Raw genomic sequence first — 18,880 nt, 5'->3', positions numbered from 1 at the left:
CGAAAATCAACCCTGAGCGTCCCGCAGAAAAGACAAGTACGCAGAAGAAATGAAATTCTGTTTATAATTTAATAGTTTGAATTCAAAATTGAAATAGTTCACTTTCCTGTAACATTTACGAGTTACTATAGTAATTCAACAATACTTCAATTTTCATTTTCATGCTTAACATTTTCTGAAGCGTCAATGGTTGGAATTCCAAAACTGCCCCTTTGGGAGAGTGAACTCGTATATTTAACAAATATTGGATATTGGCTAAGTTTTGATATAATTTTCTTTAACTACAAAAACATATATTAGTCGTACACGAAAAAGAAAAGGGGCCGCGGTGGTTCTGTGGTAGAGTGTTCACTCTGCTGCGTGGAGTTCCTGGTTCGATGCCAGTTTGAGCCAAGTGGGTTTTATGGAGGACTAACACAATGTGTGGTGGTTTTCTTGGAGTTATCCCGTCTCTCCCCACTTCCTTAATTCTCTCACATTTATTCTTACCATCGCCATGCATTTTAGCCTATCCGGCATAAGCATGGGACGTAGAACCAAATACTTCACTTTCGTTTTTTTTAGCAACTCTTCTCCTTTACGATTTACCGCACTACCGTACTGCTTTTTCTGTCAATAATATTACTTTTTGTACCCTAATTGTTGAGTTGATTTTGAGTTTAACGTCCTTTTGAGCAGCGAGGCTATATGAGACGGAGTCTACTGATTAACGTGGAATCCGAATCACATTATCTCCCACCGGGAATCGAACCCGGATCTCCCACGTCAAAGGTGCATACACTAACCGCTTAGCCACGGAGGAGCTCTATACTCTAGTTATAAAAGTAATAGTTGATATAATACCTATAATAATAATATTGTTACTCAGTTAGTTTTCTTTTTCGTTACGGTATGGGAACGGTTACAAGTAACGAATATTTCAATGCAATTGTATTACGTTAAAAAGTTCTGTCTTTAACATTATCATTGACATACAACCTATTAAGGTAGCATTCAATAAGTTATTCCAACTGTACGATAACCTCAATAACGAATTGCTCTTTTCAGCTGCCAATAACATTATTTTTAATAAGTACCGTAATTGTGAGAGTAACATTTGAAATGATACCTATGACAATAACGTTACTGAATTAGTTTCGTTTTTCGTTACGATATTGGAACCGTAACAAATAATGAATATAGTTGATGCAATTAAATAGAATTATATTGAGTTAAACAGTCATGTCTTTAACGTTATCATTTTAATGAAACCTATTACGTTATCATGCATCAACTTTGTTGCAGTAGTAACCCTACCTTAAAGCGAAATGCTCTCTTCACCTGCCAATAACGGTATTTTTAATAAGTACCGTAATTGTGAGAGTAACATTTGAAATGATACCCATAGCAATAACGTTACTGAATTGCTTTCGTTTTTCGTTACGATATAGGAACTGTAACATATAACGAATACATTTAATGCAATTAAATGCAATCATATTATGTTAAACAGTCTTGTCTTTGCCGTTATCATTTCAATGAAACCTATTACGTTGTCATGCATTAACTTTATTGCAGCAGTAATCCAACCTTAATAACGAAATGTTATCTTCGCCTGGCAGTAACGTTATTTTTAATAAGTACCGTAATTGTGTCAGTAACAGCTAAAGCGGTATTTCACGCAATAACGCTATTCATTTAGTTTTCATTATCATATAGGTATGGTAACAAATAACGAATTAATAATAACGCACATTATGTTAAGGTAGCAAGCCCTGGTATAGACCACCAAATTTGTGGTTTTATTAATGGCCAGTTTAAGTCCGGAAGACTATTGCCCACAAGACTCGACATAGAGTCGAGAAATGCATTTTCAAATTCTAGACGAACGAGAAATTTGACAATTTCCGTCTTTTTTCCAGACGAGATGATCAGTGGTCCCATCTAAGATAGCCACTAACCCTTTACCTTTGGTACGAGCGGTCCCGGGTTCGATTCCCGAGGAGGACACCCGGAATAAATGTTGTAACAGTTTTTTCAAGCCAGGATCCCGAGTTCAATTTTTCCCAGGTTTCTCTCATTCACATCAGGCAAACGGGGATGGTACCTAACATACAGGGCCCAGACAGCTTTCCTTCTTCCCCGTTCCTTTCTTCCTTTTCGCCTTCCCGGGATATTGTGCTCACCAACATACATCATCCCCCATACATGAAGAGCTTAAGGCTATAGACGCCATAAATTACCAGAAATGTGTAAAAACAATAATAAATAATCGAGGGGAGACGAGAAGTTTCCCGAGTCTCGTGGCAAAACTAGTTCACCTAGGTCTTAGATCTCAGTCACTATTTAATGTTGCATGATTCATAGTATGAAAACTATAAATTGATCGTACAAAAAGTATGAAGAGCATCTATCAATGTTGAAAGACATGCAAATCTACACAATATACTTCAGTAATAAATATGATTTAACTGTTACTATTTCACATCCTTCGTGGATCAACCGTTATGCGGAAGCAATCTGATAACTTCTTGAAGATATTAAGAAGAATATCAGTAGACCTATGGAAAGTTAGTACATACATTTTACTAACGAGACGATAAATAATTCGAGACCAAACGAGAAAAACTTCGAGAATCGAAACGAAACGAGGAAACAGTATTTCTCGTCTCGTGGGCAACGTTACTCCTAAACCAAAACATACACAATGTAGTAATTCATTTACTCAATAAGAGCAGTCAAAATTTTCCTTAATTCAAATTTAATTAGATTGAAACTGTTACTTCTCGAGTTATTGGCTATCAAATTTGAGATTTCGATGCAGTCAAATTTATCAAGAAATATTCATTAAGCACGATCAATGTAACTCATACGATCTTCACCAAGTTTACATGGGGTAGACCATGATGAGCTTAATACGCATATGATATATTATGGTGTGCAAAACTGATTCTCGAGTTATTTGTCATGAAATTTCGGGGAAAACCTAACTTGATGGTGAACAACTCATGAAATAAAGGCTTATTCAGCACGATATTAGGTATACATATTGAGCTTATAAAGATCTACCAACATTTTAAATTATTTTAATGAAAGTCTTTGGTTCCCAAGTTACTGGCCATCAAAAGTTTGGGCTTGCACTTAAATAAACCTGTTAATGGAAGTAACACCAGTGTTAAGCTATAATAAAGATTAAGGAAGGATCTCTGCCTCTTCCGGTTTGAATGTAATGCAGGATACGGAATTTATTCTTGGGGCCCTGAATCGATGGAAAATAGTTTCTCAATATCTTTTAGCTTTCTCGCTTAATGGAAAGAAGTATTCAAGCCGGAAGTACCGGAATTCAAGCCGGAATTTCAACCATTTTCTGTTTCCGTAGTATGTTGTTGGTTCCGATTGTACATTATTTAGAGACGCTGAAATAATTAAAAAATAAACTGCAATAGTTACTGTCCACAGACAGTTGGACGGAAGACCAGACGGATGGACGAACATAGCCGTTGTACAAGACACCCGCACCTTTTCTCTATGCTCTTTGCTATATCTTAGCACTTTTGTTCTATGTAGACTAATATTGAAATCCGAAGTCATTGTGGATTTCTACCACTCCTGGCAGTAGAAGATACTGAAGAATTAATTGAGTTGATTTTGAGTTTTAGGTCCCGTTCAGCAGTGAGGCTATATGAGACGTGGATCTACTGATTAACGTGGAATCCGAACCACATGATCTCCCGCCGGGAATCGAACCCGGGTCTCCCACGCCAAAGGCGCCTACGCTAACCGCTTAGTCACGAAGGAGCTCAACTGAAGAATTAAAGTGAAACATATCCTTGGTACATTTCATCGACTGCATAAAATTGCGCTTCTTTATCTGTTATGATTCTTGCTTTGTGGAAATCAATATCGAAATTCTGAAGTTTTAGTGGATTTCCATCACTTACGAATTTAGTAAAGAGTTAAGGATAGAGACGTAATGTATGCTTGGGACGCTGCCGCAAAGCACATCTCCCTATCTATTACCGTTTTTACTCTATAATGATCTTTGTTAAAACCGTAAGAGGTTGCTTTCTGCTACTTCTGGTTTTAATAGAGATATTAGAGTGGAAATGGAATATATTCTTCGGACGCTTAACCGATTACGCGGAACAGCTTCTCACTATCTGTTACCATTTTTACTATATCAGGATCAACTTAAACTGAAAGTGATAGATTTCTGCCACTTCAGGTTTTAGCATAGATGGAGTGGAGATAGAATATATTTTAGAAATGCTTATTTTTTTCAGAAAACACTTTCTCGCTATTTATTGTTTTAATGACAATCAACGTTAAAATCTAAAGTAGTTTGTTTGTCGGTTCTTTTATTAATAGAAACATGACAGCAGAGCTGAAATATATGTTTGGGACAAATGTATAACAGACAACAGCTATTTTCTGTTACCGAGTTCACTATAACGATTAACGCTAAAACCGGAAGTTGTTGATTTTGCCATTTCCAGTTTTAGTAGAAATTAAAGTGGGAATGGAATATAGTCTTTGAACGCTTAATCTATTGTGGAAAATCGTTTCTTGCTATATATTAGGATATTATTCTAGGTGTATCTACGTTAAAACCGGATGTGGTTGATTGGTGTCACTTTAGATTTGAACAGAGAATTAAGAGAAAAGATGGAGCCTATCCTTAGCACGCTAAATCGATTACGAAAACAACTTTCCCTTATCTGCTACCATTCTTGCTCTGTAAAACAATATTGAAACCGGAAGTTGTAGTGGGTATCTGCCACTTTTAATTTGAATAAGGAGTTTAAGGATGGAGACGTAATCTATTCATGAAAAGTTCAATTGATTGTAGAAAACTGGTTCTATGTATTACTGTTTTTACCCTATAACGACTGCCGTTTAAACCAGAAGTGGTTGTTTTCTTCCCCTTACGGTTTTCGTTTAGAAATGGAATACATTATTTGGGTGCTTAATCGATTGCAAAATCCGCTTGTTGCAGTTAGTTTTCACTCTATAACTATCAACGTTAAACCGGAAGTGATTGGTTACTGACATTTCCAGTTTCGGTAAAGAAATTAATGTTGAGAAGTAATATATTTTGGAATGTTTATTGTTCGCAGGAAACAGCTTATCGCTATCTATTACAGGTTTTATTATATCCTCGCATGAGAACCAGAGGAACGTAAGTCTATTTTCGTAGGTTTAGAGGTGAAAGGGCAAAAATATTATTGTCTTAGAAAGGTGTGTTTTTAATCAGATGGTAATTGAGCTACATTACAACAGATGATCGACAAGGAGAAAGGATGGCACTACGTTCCATTTACACCAAGTGAGGCTTTCAAAATTATGCTCAAACATGAAGAAAATGAAAACCCTATTTTTAGAGTTACGTTTCTCTGGGTCTCATGTTACGATATGACGTTCAACATTGAAACCGGAAACCGGTTAATTTCTGTCAGTTCCTTTGTAAAGAGATATATTAGAGCAGAGATAGAATATGTTCTTAGGCCGCTTAAATGATAACAGAAAACCTAGCTGTTACCGATTTCACAATATAATGACCAAGTTAAAATCGAAACTGGCTGATTTCTGCCACTTCTAATCTTACTTTATAAATTAGATTAGAGATGTAATATATCACTGAAATATTTAATTGATTACAGAAAACCATTTCTTTCTATCGATTTAGATTTTTGTTCTATAGCGCTTAAGATTAAAACCGGAAATGGTTGATTTGTGTCACTTCAGCTTCGAAAAGAGGTTAAAAGAGAAGATACTACCTATCCTTAGAACCCTAAATCTATTCCAAGAGACAGCTTCTCGCTATGTTATCGTTTTTACTGTATATAGATCAATATCTAAACCGGAAGTACTGAATTTCTACCAAGTTCACTTTTAAAACAGTATTAAGGGTGAAGATCGATTACAGAAAACAGTTTCTCTCCACTACCGTCTCTGCTCAAAAGCGATCGCTAAAACCGGAAGTGCTTGATTTCTGCCACTTCTGGTATTAGTTGAAAGATTAATGTTGAGATAGTACGTATTATTGGAATGCCTAATTGAATGCAAGAAACTGCTTCTTGCTATCTATTACGGCATTAATTACAGTCCTATCAATATTAAAGTCGTAAGTAGTTCATTATTGCCGTTTCTAATATTGATAAAATGATTAGGGTACAGATGGAATATGTTCTTGGGGCTCTTAATTCATTACATAAGACAGCTTCTTGCTATTACTCTTTCACTATAACGAATAGCATTATCTATTACGAATTTTATTCTGTGGGATCAACGTAAGATCAGATGTAGTTGATTTGTGTCATTTCCGATTCGAATAGAGGGTTAAAAGTTAAGATGATACTTATTCTTAGAACACTGAATCAATTCCAATAAACTGAATTGCTTCTTGCTGTTATCGCTTTTATTGTATGTTAAATATCAAAATCGGAGTTAATGTGGGTTTCCCGGTATCTAACAATTTCGCATATGCAACATGTATATCAATCAACCGGATCTGATTAAAGAAATTAATCGGTACTGGTATTGGCAATTTCCGAACCACTACATCCGGTACACGGTGCCTGACACATTGAATAGGGTTAAGATGTTCTGATACAGAACACTTCCTTTTGCCAAGACTGGTTGATTGATGCATGTTGCAAGTGTTCAATTGCTGTAAATACCCCACTCCCGGAAACTATTAGGTATTGTGTAACGGAAACAATTGGCCGGAAGTGACCAATTTCGGAACCGACCGCTTCCTTTCGTCAGGACAAGTTTATTTATACATACATGTACATTGCATATATACAACTCCCCGAAACACCCACCCTCGAAAACTGTATTAGATAGCGTGTACCGAAAGTGGTTGAACAGAAGCGACCAACTCAGGTATCGATCAATTTCTTTCGTCAAGACGAATTAATTGATACAAATGTTGCATGTGTTCAATAGCTGGAAACATTCCGCCCCTAAAACTGTTAGATATCGTTTACCGGATGTGGTTGACCAGTTGTGATCAATTCCGGTACAGATCGCATTCGTGCATCAAGGCGAGATTATTGAAATATATGCTGCATATGTGCAAACGCTGGAAGTACTCTACTGCTGAAAGCTGCACTAGGTACCGTGTACCGGAAATAGTTGATCAGAAGTCACCAATTCCGGTACCAATCGCTTTCTCAAGGCGACCTAATTGATACATATGATGCATGTGTATAATAGCTGGATATCCCACTCTTGGAAACTGTAATAGGTATGGTGTATATGAAGTGGTTGGCGGAAAGTGACTAATTTCGGCATCTACCGCTCTCTTTCGTCAAGACAGGTTGATTGATGAATATGGTGCATATGTTAAATAACTGGAAATATCCCACTTCCAGAAGCTATTAGGTACATTGTATCGGAAGTAGTTTAACATATTGACTAACTGCAATACCAATCATTTATTCCCGCAAGGAATTGATTCGTATGTTGCGTGTAAACAATGCACCCTTGAAAACTATTAGGTACCGTGTGCCGGAAGTAGTTGACCGGAAGTGACTAATTTCAGTAATGATCGTTCTTTCGCAATCGCTGGAAACACTCCACTCCCGGACATTATACATAAAATGTGTATAATGGTATACCGTGTACCGACCGCTTTCCTTCAAGACGAGTCGATTGGTACATATGTTGCATATGTGCAGTCACTGAAAACACCAGAAACCCTGAAATGTATTAGGTACCGTGTACCAGAAGTACTTAACTGGGAGTGCTTAATTCCAATACCGATCGTTCTTTCGTCAAGACAAGTTGATTGATATATATGTTGCATGAGTACAATCGCTGGAGGCACCCCATTCTTGGAAATATGTACAGAATACAGTTACTAGTCGGGCTGAAGTAACCAAGTCTGGTAGCGATCGCTTTTCTTCGTCAAGAGAAGTTGGTTGATACGTATGTTGCAAATGTGCAAAAGTAGGAAATACCGCACCCCTGTAACTGTATTACTTACCGTGAACCGGAAATGGTTGACCAAATATGATCAATTCCAGTACTGACCGTTTCTTATGCAATACCATTTATGTATATGTTGCGTGTGTGCAATTGTTGGAAACCCTCACCCGCGCAAATCTAGATACCGTGTACCGGAAGTAGTTGAGGGGAAATAATTTCATTACCGAACGTTCGTTTGTCAATGAGAGTTGACTGATATATATGTTGCACGAATGTCATTGCTGGAAACATCTCACCTGGAAACTGTACTAGGTACCGTGGAAAGTTGTTGACCAAATGTGATCAATTCCAGTACCGACCGCTTTTCTCGGCAATACGACTAGATATATATATATATTACATGTGTGCAATCGCTAGAAATACCCCACCCGCGGAAACTGTTATGTACGGTGTACCGAAACTGGTTGACCGAAAGAGATGAATTCCGGTACCGATCACTTTGTTTCATCAAGACGAGTTAATTGATACATATGTTGCAGTGTGCATTCGCTCGAAACACGTCACCTTCAGAAAGTATATTAGATATCATCTACCAGAAGTGAACAATTCCGGTACTATTTGTTTTTTTGCGAGAATATAAGTTCCATGGGTACTATCACTGGAAATATCCCACACCCGGAAACTACCTAGGTATTATTCTTGGATTTCTGATACATTTTATTTCAAAGGAAAGTTAAAAATGGAAAAGTAATACATTCTTGGACTTTTAATCGATTGCAGAAAACGGCTTTTCTCTATTACCATTTTTACTCTATAGCAAGAAACGTTAAAACAGGAAATGGTTAATTTTAGCACTTCCGGTTTAAATATTGGTTTCAAAACGAACTTGATTCCTAACTTTTTATCCTCTGCATTTTGACCGAATTGGGTGATTAATGATCAATTAGTTCTTGAGATATTTTGTTGCTCAGACGGACGGACACGGTAGATATAGAAAGGCGTTCTGGTAAACTAAACACTTTATAATATGTTCTCGTCTTGTCCCAATAAGTTATGTACATTATAAGGCGAGCTATTGGCCCGGTACCAAGAACACTATTTTTCATAATCGATACACACGGGATTCTCCTCTTACGTCTCTATACCCCTTTAATTTCCCTCTTATGTTTCCTCACTGCTGTCCCAATACGTCCAATTGACATCCTAAGTTTACACACATTTTTAGTTCATGTGTGGGACCACCAGAGGTCACCGTGATCGAATTTTTTACACACCATTCACATGCTTTTTATTGATTGCTCCCTTGTTGGGACCTAAGAAAAAATGGACACAAGGCCAAGTGAAAGAGATTTGAACTTCTAGTATTTTTGCTGTTGTTCTTACACAAGATGTGTACCATCAAGTTTGGTTTCTAAAGCAAACGACTCAAAGTAATGATTTCAGAGCTATTTTCCTTGTTGGAACCAGAAATTGTCCCAACAAAATTTCCGGTACCATTTGTGAAGGTGTTTAAACAGATGCCGGTACCAACATTTGATGCCTTACGTACACACACACACACACACACTATTATTTTCATATATATAGAATAGAAGAATTGCCCGCCCTTCGTACATCTAGTTTAGAACCTCTCCTTTAAGACTTCCATTGTCCAGTACGAAAATAGATGCCACATCTAAAGGATGCCATTTCGTTAGAAACATCTCGGTCAGAACTTCTCGGTAAGAACATCACGCTAAGAACCTTTCGTTAAGGAAATCACAATTGAAATGTCTCGAGAGGTTCAAACAATCTAAACGTTTCGATTGTAATATCTCGCAATCGCACATCTCTAGAACTCAAGTTACACAACAAACACTTGTTTTTTATTCTTCTTCTTTCCACCCACAGATTTACAAATACTTAACAATATTTATCGGCTTAGAAAGAATTTTAACGTCACTCCCGTAACGTCCCCGTTTACTACTTTTTAATTATTTTAATTTTCGCATTTCATTGCAAGAATGAAAGTTTTCTAGTACAAATTTAGTAAACTGTTCGGTTCTGCAAGCCACAGAGACTGTTTTTGTTTACTGAAGGAAACAAGTAGGGTATCTAATTACCTTGAAAACTCTCAATGCAATCATGATGATTCACGTGGGTGTAAGAAGAAATGAGAAGTGTTTGTAAGGACTATGACCTACCAGAAGAAGTGCTACTGAAAATTGTGACAACGGCAGTACACAACCAATCCACAATCCAACGATGGCGGATCCAGCCGCGGCCTTCTCAATCACAAGGCCATGGGGCTATATTTAAGTTGAGCCGTGACGTCACAACAAGTAGGTACAAACAAAGACAACAGATTCCTGCGCATAGGTGAACGACACTTGTGTGTGGTCAGTTAAACACATTGCGCGTCTTTAAAAAGTGTATGTGATGGTGTTAAGTGAATTCTTAAGTGTTTGTTTGTGTTTACTCTAATTGTTTTAAGTGTTTATAATTCGGAAGCAATAGTGCCTTTTATGTGTTGTATCCGAATTGTAAATATAATTACGAAAACGGTCCAAAAGTTTTTATAAGTTTCCAGTTGATAATATACGACAAAAATGGCTCCGTAAAATGTACAAAAAAAACCTTCATAGTCACCCAATCCATTAGGGTAAGACTGTATTTTTTTGAAGATATTTATTTACTTAATTTTTAAGTACGATATTGAAATACTAATTTGTAAGTATGATATTGAATTACTTCTTTGCAGCAGTATTCACATACAAATACGGAACTTTCAGATTCTTTGTATGTTTAAAATAAATAGGATTTGAACAAATTGTCGGTTCAAACTCAATAGTTCAGGAACTAGCCTATATATAGTAATATTATATAGTCTTCTCTGGAAGTAGTCAACAGTACGATGTATTTACATATTCCTCAGATTCAATGATCATAATAATTATAATATTTAAAAACCAGATCTACAAATCAGTACTTCTTTAAAAAATAGATTGTTATATTCCCGTTTCACCACAGAGGCCTTATGCCATATGTATTTATAGCTTAATTAACGAATTTTTCTATTGCATAAGGGGTAAAAACGCCAACTATGTAGCTGTGAGGGTGCTCACATGTATCAACAGTACCTACGGTTGTGAAAAAAAAAAGTATTTTAAAAAAGAATGATAATTCATTTCATATAAATGATCGGGCATTCACAATTGACACAGCAGCAACATTTGTTTATCATACATTAATTATAAAAAGAAGCAACAGCATCAAATATGAATAAGCAGCCTGTATTTTCTTCGTAACAAGCTTCAATAATTTATATGGTTAAGAGGGTCAGTGAGTTGAAATATGATTATTTAGATAGATACTTCATTTCTGGAACGAATTCAGGGTGCGAAATCCTGAGGACAGAAGAAATTTACCTCCACTTAATATTTTTGGTTTAATTTTATATTATCTCATTTAATCTCATATTCTTTCATGACAAGTATGATTTTTGTATATATATCCTAATATAGGCCTGTGTGAAGTTGGCCCCCCAAAAGTTTGGGCGACATGAGATATTTATTGGGCCAGAAAGTACTTCATTTGGGCTGTTTGGGCTAGCAACTTTTAGCGTTTGGGCTACTCTGGAAACAAAGTTACAGCCTCACAAAGTTTGAGGGGACAACTTCACGTTAGCCCCCCAAGTGTTTGGGCCAGACGAGATTTTTATTGGGCTGGGTAGTACTTCGTTTGGGCTGATTGGGTCAGCAATTTTTAGCGTTTGGACGATTATAGTTTCCGAAGTATGGGCTATTAAACTTTTTGAAAAGTGATTTTCCTGCTTCTTTTATCGGGGCCAACTTCACTAATATGATATTTCTGACAAACATGTTTATTGGAATTTACAGTACTTTGTGTCGACTAGCTATTTAGGAAGTTTCAAGATTTAGGCTGTTTTCGAAACAGAATTAGAGCTTCATAAAGTTTGGGGGGCCAACTTCAATTCACATTAGCCCCCAAGCGATTGGGAAAGACGAGATTTTTATTGGGCTGGATAGTACTTCGTTTGGGCTGATTGGGTTAGCAATTTTTAGCGTTTGGGCGATTATAGTTTCCGAAGTATGGGCTATTAAACTTTTTGAAAAGTGATTTTCCTGCTTCTTTTGTCGGTGCCAACTTCACTAATATGATATTTCTGACAAACATGTTTATTGGAATTTACAGTACTTTGTGTCGACTAGCAATTTAGGAAGTATCAAGATTTAGGCTATTTTCGAAACAGAATTAGAGCTTCATAAAGTTTGGAGGGCCAACTTCACATTAGCCCCCAAGTGATTGGGCCAGACGAGATTTTTATTGGGCTGGATAGTACTTCGTTTGGGCTGATTGGGTTAGCAACTTTTAGCGTTTGGGCTATTATAGTTTCCGAAATATGGGCTATTAAACTTTTTGAAAAGTGATTTTTCTGCTTCTTTTGTCGGGGCCAACTTCACTAATATGATATTTCTGACAAACATGTTTATTGGAATTTACAGTACTTTATGTCGACTAGCAATTTGGGAAGTTTCAAGATTTGGGCTGTTTTCGAAACAGAATTAGAGCTTCACAAAGTTTGGGGGGCCAACTTCAATTCACATTAGCCCCCAAGCGATTGGGCAAGACGAGATTTTTATTGAGCTGGATAGTACTTCGTTCGGGCTGATTGGGTTAGCAATTTTTAGCGTTTGGACGATTATAGTTTCCGAAGTATGGGCTATTAAACTTTTTGAAAAGTGATTTTCCTGTTTCTTTTGTCGGGGCCAACTTCACTAATATGATATTTCTGACAAACATGTTTATGGGAATTTACAGTACTTTGTGTCGACTAGCAATTTAGGAATTTTCAAGATTTGTTCTGTTTTCGAAACAGAATTAGAGCTTCACAAAGTTTGGGGGGCCAACTTCACATTAGCCCCGAAGTGATTTGGGCCAGACGAGATTTTTATTGGGCTGAATAGTACTTCGTTTGGGCTGATTGGGTCAGCAACTTTTAGCGTTTGGGCTATTATAGTTTCCGAAATATGGGCTATTAAACTTTTTGAAAAGTGATTTTTCTGCTTCTTTTGTCGGTGCCAACTTCACTAATATGATATTTCTGACAAACATGTTTATTGGAATTTACAGTACTTTGTGTCGACTAGCAATTTAGGAAGTATCAAGATTTAGGCTATTTTCGAAACAGAATTAGAGCTTCATAAAGTTTGGAGGGCCAACTTCACATTAGCCCCCAAGTGATTGGGCCAGACGAGATTTTTATTGGGCTGGATAGTACTTCGTTTGGGCTGATTGGGTCAGCAACTTTTAGCGTTTGGGCTATTATAGTTTCCGAAATATGGGCTATTAAACTTTTTGAAAAGTGATTTTTCTGCTTCTTTTGTCGGGGCCAACTTCACTAATATGATATTTCTGACAAACATGTTTATTGGAATTTACAGTACTTTATGTCGACTAGCAATTTGGGAAGTATCAAGATTTGGGCTATTTTCGAAACAGAATTAGAGCTTCACAAAATTTGGGGGGCCAACTTCACATTAGCCCCCAAGTGATTGGGCCAGACGAGATTTTTATTGGGCTGGATAGTACTTCGTTTGGGCTGATTGGGTCAGCAACTTTTAGCGTTTGGGCTGTTATAGTTTCCGAAATATGGGCTATTAAACTTTTTGAAAAGTGATTTTTCTGCTTCTTTTGTCGGGGCCAACTTCAGTAATATGATATTTCTGACAAACATGTTTATTGGAATTTACAGTACTTTATGTCGACTAGCAATTTGGGAAGTATCAAGATTTGGGCTATTTGCGAAACAGAATTAGAGCTTCATAAAGTTTGGAGGGCCAACTTCACGTTAGCCCCCAAGTGATTGGGCCAGACGAGATTTTTATTGGGCTGGATAGTACTTCGTTTGGGCTGATTGGGTCAGCAACTTTTAGCGTTTGGGCTATTATAGTTTCCGAAATATGGGCTATTAAACTTTTTGAAAAGTGATTTTCCTGCTTCTTTTGTCAATGTTATCTTCACTAATGTGATATTTGTGACAAATACTTTTACTAATTAGTGCAATTTCTCTCTCTTTTTTTTTTTTTTTTAGTTCTTTAAATGTTATTTATAATGGAGATTACACATGTGCCAACTAATTTGAGATAGATTAAGATACCAGTTACTATATACTCAAATATACGATGTTTTCTTCGTCTTTATGTAATACAATTTGGAATTGTTTTTTATAAGATTTTGTCTAATGCTGCCCAACATGCATATATCCAGATTTTAGTATTTCAGTATGCAAAATCCGGATTTCGGCTTTCGTCATTTCATTATCCAAATTCCGTTTTCGGTTCTTGACATTTCATTATCCGAAATTCTAATTTCGGTTTCTGACATTTTATTATGGGATATTCGGATTTCGGTTTCAGTTGAAATTCTAAATCCGGATTTTGTGAATCTGAATTTTTGACAGCGCTAATTTTGTGTAAGTAGTTATCGGCTTTAATCTCCTAAATTTAGACTGGAAAACAATTACTGTCTTAATAAAGTGTAATAGCAATAACTTTACAATTGTTTGGTTATATACGGTAATCTGACCTATGAATAAGACACTGGTGAAAATTATATATACTACATACATAATTGAATTACGTCAAACCTTGAAGAATTATGTCCACATAATTTTTATATCCATTCATTCTTTCCTTTTTACGTAAGCCTTTCGTGAATACGTGAATAATATATATACCTGTGTTTGATGCAAAAGCTCCAGGTTTGATTCCCAATGGAGTCTCAAGGAGCATACAGTATTGTAACTAGTCTCCTTTATATTATTATTATTATTATTATTATTATTATTATTATTATTATTATTAACAATTCTTTGTAATTTTTAAGCCGAATATTCATCCACATTATATTGTATATAGGGAAAGCAATCTTTTTTTTTTTCTCACTTCGTTTATTTTAAAAGATTATGATGAGCACTTCATGTTTCTAGGGAAGTACTTGAATCCTTCTGCTCCACCTTGCTGAAAACGAAATACAAAATTATGAATTTGAAGTATAAAGCTTTTCTATATTTTTCGCCTATTTATAAAAGTATCAACGCAGGTGGGTCAAGTTTTTGCTGGAGTCTTGGCAGTCTTGGTATTCTTACACGTTTTGGTCTTGCATATGCATCCTCGGTCCAGGAGCGTAAAAAGGCTGGGGCAACCGGGGCGATTAATACTACAGGAGGATAGCTTAGGAAATGTTTCACTTTCACAAAAAGAATAATCAAAATAACCGGAAATTAAAATAACTTACGAACAAGACAGAAGAATAGATAAGCAAACCTAAGTTATAGTAAGGAAGGAGAGACAATAATAACATAAACAATATGAAATTGAAATAAATAGGAAAAATTATCGCAAATTGAAATAGATGAAAACAAAAAAGAATAGCAAATGAAAATAAATAATAAGAACAGGAAAGGAACATAAAAATTGTAATCATCAGAAATAGGAGACAGAACAATCACAAATTAAAATAAATAAATAATAAAATAAGCAGCACATCAGAGAATTCAGTCAGGAAGTTTAAAAAGCGAAAAAAATGTGCCCGCCCCAAAGCATAGAAAAACGTTGTTATTTGTGAAGCACAAAACATTAGCTATATACTCCAAGGCAGTTTGAAGACGAACCTTGTCGTCTTGATATTTTCCGAGCGAACAGAACATTCATACTTCTGTACATCGTCAATCCATTTTGTACAAATCATAGTTCATTATTCCAGCTTTTGAAGATGGGTAGGAGCAAGTTCGAACGAGTTCTTTTGAAACTCAACTCGACTCGAAACAGACATCTTTAAGCTTGAGTCGAGAACTCGGCTCGAACAATTTCCTCCAACAAATTGAGGTTAAGTTTCGAGTCGAGTTGAGCTAAATCGAGCCAAATCCTGTGTGTAATTTCAAGTAATTTCTTCAAGTATCCTACATAGACAATATAATTATTATCAATGATATTACTATTGCTAGAACTTATTATTATTATTATTATTATTATTATTATTATTATTATTATTATTATTGTTATTAACAACAACAACAACAACAACACACCATATAAAGAGGAAAGACAGGCGATTTATATCTGGATACCAAAATCCAAGGCGAGTCTAAGAGGCAATGACACCGTTTACGAGCTTTCCGATTTGAGTTCTGGAGAAGCAAGTATTCGAGCTCGACCCAAAAATCATTAAAAGTTATAGGGCATCGGGCAAACATGTTCAAAAATGCTCGGCCCGGATTTAGGGCTGTCAACGGCTCGAGCTGCTCAGGTCACAGCTCATTCACTATCGAGCTGAACCGAGAAGTTGGCCGAGCTTACAACTCATCCAACCGAGTCGGCTCGAGCCATGGGCTCAGTTGAGCCTAGTCAAACCGAGCCGATGCACTCATTTCAACCCAGCCTGCTCAAGCCATCAGCTCAATTGAGGTAGTATTAATTCAATTGTTCATATTTATTTTAAATTGTGTTTGCTCAGTTTCTGTTCTTATTTAGTTGACATTTTTCTGTCCTGCCTGCCCCTATAGTGAAAGCGGTTTCAGGATGAATCACATGATTGACAGGTGGACCGCGTGAGAATGCACCACACCTGCAGAATGATTAATCCGATAAAGAAGACGGTGCGACATTGCTCGATAATGAGCACTGTGTGAAACTGTACAGTGCGAAATCGCACGGAATCATTTTAATGGTTTTGGGTGACCACTTCCAACCTCTGCCAAATGTAAATTTAGTACTATCGTAGATATTAATAATGACGAAATTCTGTGTCAAAACCTCTTGCATAATGTGTGGAACATTGCATCTTTCTTCACCATTTGGTGTTCCACCGATGTACACTCCAAACAGTCTATAAGATAAAAAAATCCCTACCTATTACATTGAAACCTATAATTTCCGGCAGCAAAATATCTGAAGGTCTAACCTCTTTGAAATACAGACCAAATATTAATAACCCAAAACACTAAAACTTGATGACCCAATCACCCCAAACGAAATACTATCCAGCCCAATAAAATTTTCGTCAGGTCCAGCCACTTGCAAAGGCTTGAACGTAGCCCCCCCCCCAAACTTCGTGAAGGTGCAACTATTTCAACTACAGCCCAAATCTTGAAATTTGCTACACTACTAGTCGACACAAAATATTGCCAATTCTAGTAAACGTATTTGTCACAAATGTCATATTAGTGAACTTGGCTCCGACAAAAAAAAAAGCAGGAAAATAACTTTTCAAAGAGTTTAATAGCCCATATTTCGGAAACTATAATAGCCCAAACGTTAAAAGTTGCTGACCCAATCAGCCCAAACAAAGTACTATCCAGCCCAATAAAAATCTCATCTGCCCCAATCACTTGGGGGCTAATGTGAAGTTGGCCCCCCAAATTTTGTGAAGCTCTAATTCTGTTTCGAAAATAGCCTAAATCTTGAAACTTCCTAAATTGCTAGTCGACACAAAGTACTGTAAATTCCAATAAACATGTTTGTCAGAAATATCATATTAGTGAAGTTGGCCCCGACAAAAGAAGCAGGAAAATCACTTTTCAAAAAGTTTAATAGCCCATACTTCGGAAACTATAATCGCCCAAACGCTAAAAATTGCTAACCCAATCAGCCCAAACGAAGTACTATCCAGCCCAATAAAAATCTCGTCTGGCCCAATCGTTTGGGGGCTAATGTGAATTGAAGTTGGCCCCCCAAACTTTGTGAAGCTCTAATTCTGTTTCGAAAACAGCCCAAATCTTGAAACTTCCTAAATTGCTAGTCGACATAAAGTACTGTAAATTCCCATAAACATGTTTGTCAGAAATATCATATTAGTGAAATTGGCTTCGACAAAAGAAACAGGAAAATCACTTTTCAAAAAGTTTAATAGCCCATATTTCGGAAACTATATTAGCCCAAACGCTAAAAGTTGCTGACCCAATCAGCCCAAACGAAGTACTACTCAGCCCAATAAAAATTTCGTCTGGCCCAAACACTTGGGGGGCTAACGTGAAGTTGGCCCCTCAAACTTTGTGAGGCTGTAACTTTGTTTCCAGAGTAGCCCAAACGCTAAAAGTTGCTAGCCCAAACAGCCCAAATGAAGTACTTTCTGGCCCAATAAATATCTCATGTAGCCCAAACTTTTGGGGGGCCAACTTCACACAGGCCTAATATAGTAAATATTTATTTTTCCTTAATATCCTACTCACGGGAAGAGTTAAACCCCAAAACCCCCTTGCATAAAACAGTGTGGAAAGACGAACAACTAGAGTTATTAAGTTCTGAAAACTTTGTATACATAATTCCACATTATTTAATAATCATGTGACCTTTGTCACATGATTCCAATGGGAATATTTTTTTTAAGTTATATTCACAATTCTATTGGGATGATTTGACACTGTTCGTGCTAATTGTTAAGTGTTGGTTACACAATGTAATTTTATTAACGTCTGCGATTTCAGTTATTATCTTCCTAGTTGGTTCAGTAGCTAGCACATGAGCCTTTCGTGCATGCGATCTCGGATTCGAATCCCACTTTCAACTGTAGATATACTGTCTGCATCTCATACAGCGTCGGTGCTGTACAAGTACAGTAAAACTTTGATTGGACCTGATATTTTGTTTGATTTGGTTTGGTGTCTCTCCCTGTTACAAGAGAAATTACAGAGGGCTCATCTCAAAACAGATTTGAAGTCCTCTCACCAATTATCATCAAGCAACAAAATTTAGAACATTATTTTTTCTGTAACAAGACCAGAAATCACTTTACGTGACGAGATGAGAAAATCCTTTTTAGAGAATCAAGACGAGACGCGAAATAGTTCTTCGTAAATCGAGACGAGACGAAAATCCTACAAAAACTGAGAAATGTTATCTCTTGTTGTGGTCTACGAAGAGTGTAATATAACAATATTTAAATCTTTATGATTATTGAAGCATAT

Source organism: Thermobia domestica, chromosome 3 (genome assembly GCF_964235325.1).
Source record: "Thermobia domestica chromosome 3, izTheDome1.hap1.1, whole genome shotgun sequence".
Classification (NCBI taxonomy): Eukaryota; Metazoa; Arthropoda; class Insecta; order Zygentoma; family Lepismatidae; genus Thermobia; species Thermobia domestica.
The sequence above is the reverse complement of the archived record's forward strand: the minus strand, read 5'-3'. Positions refer to the sequence as shown.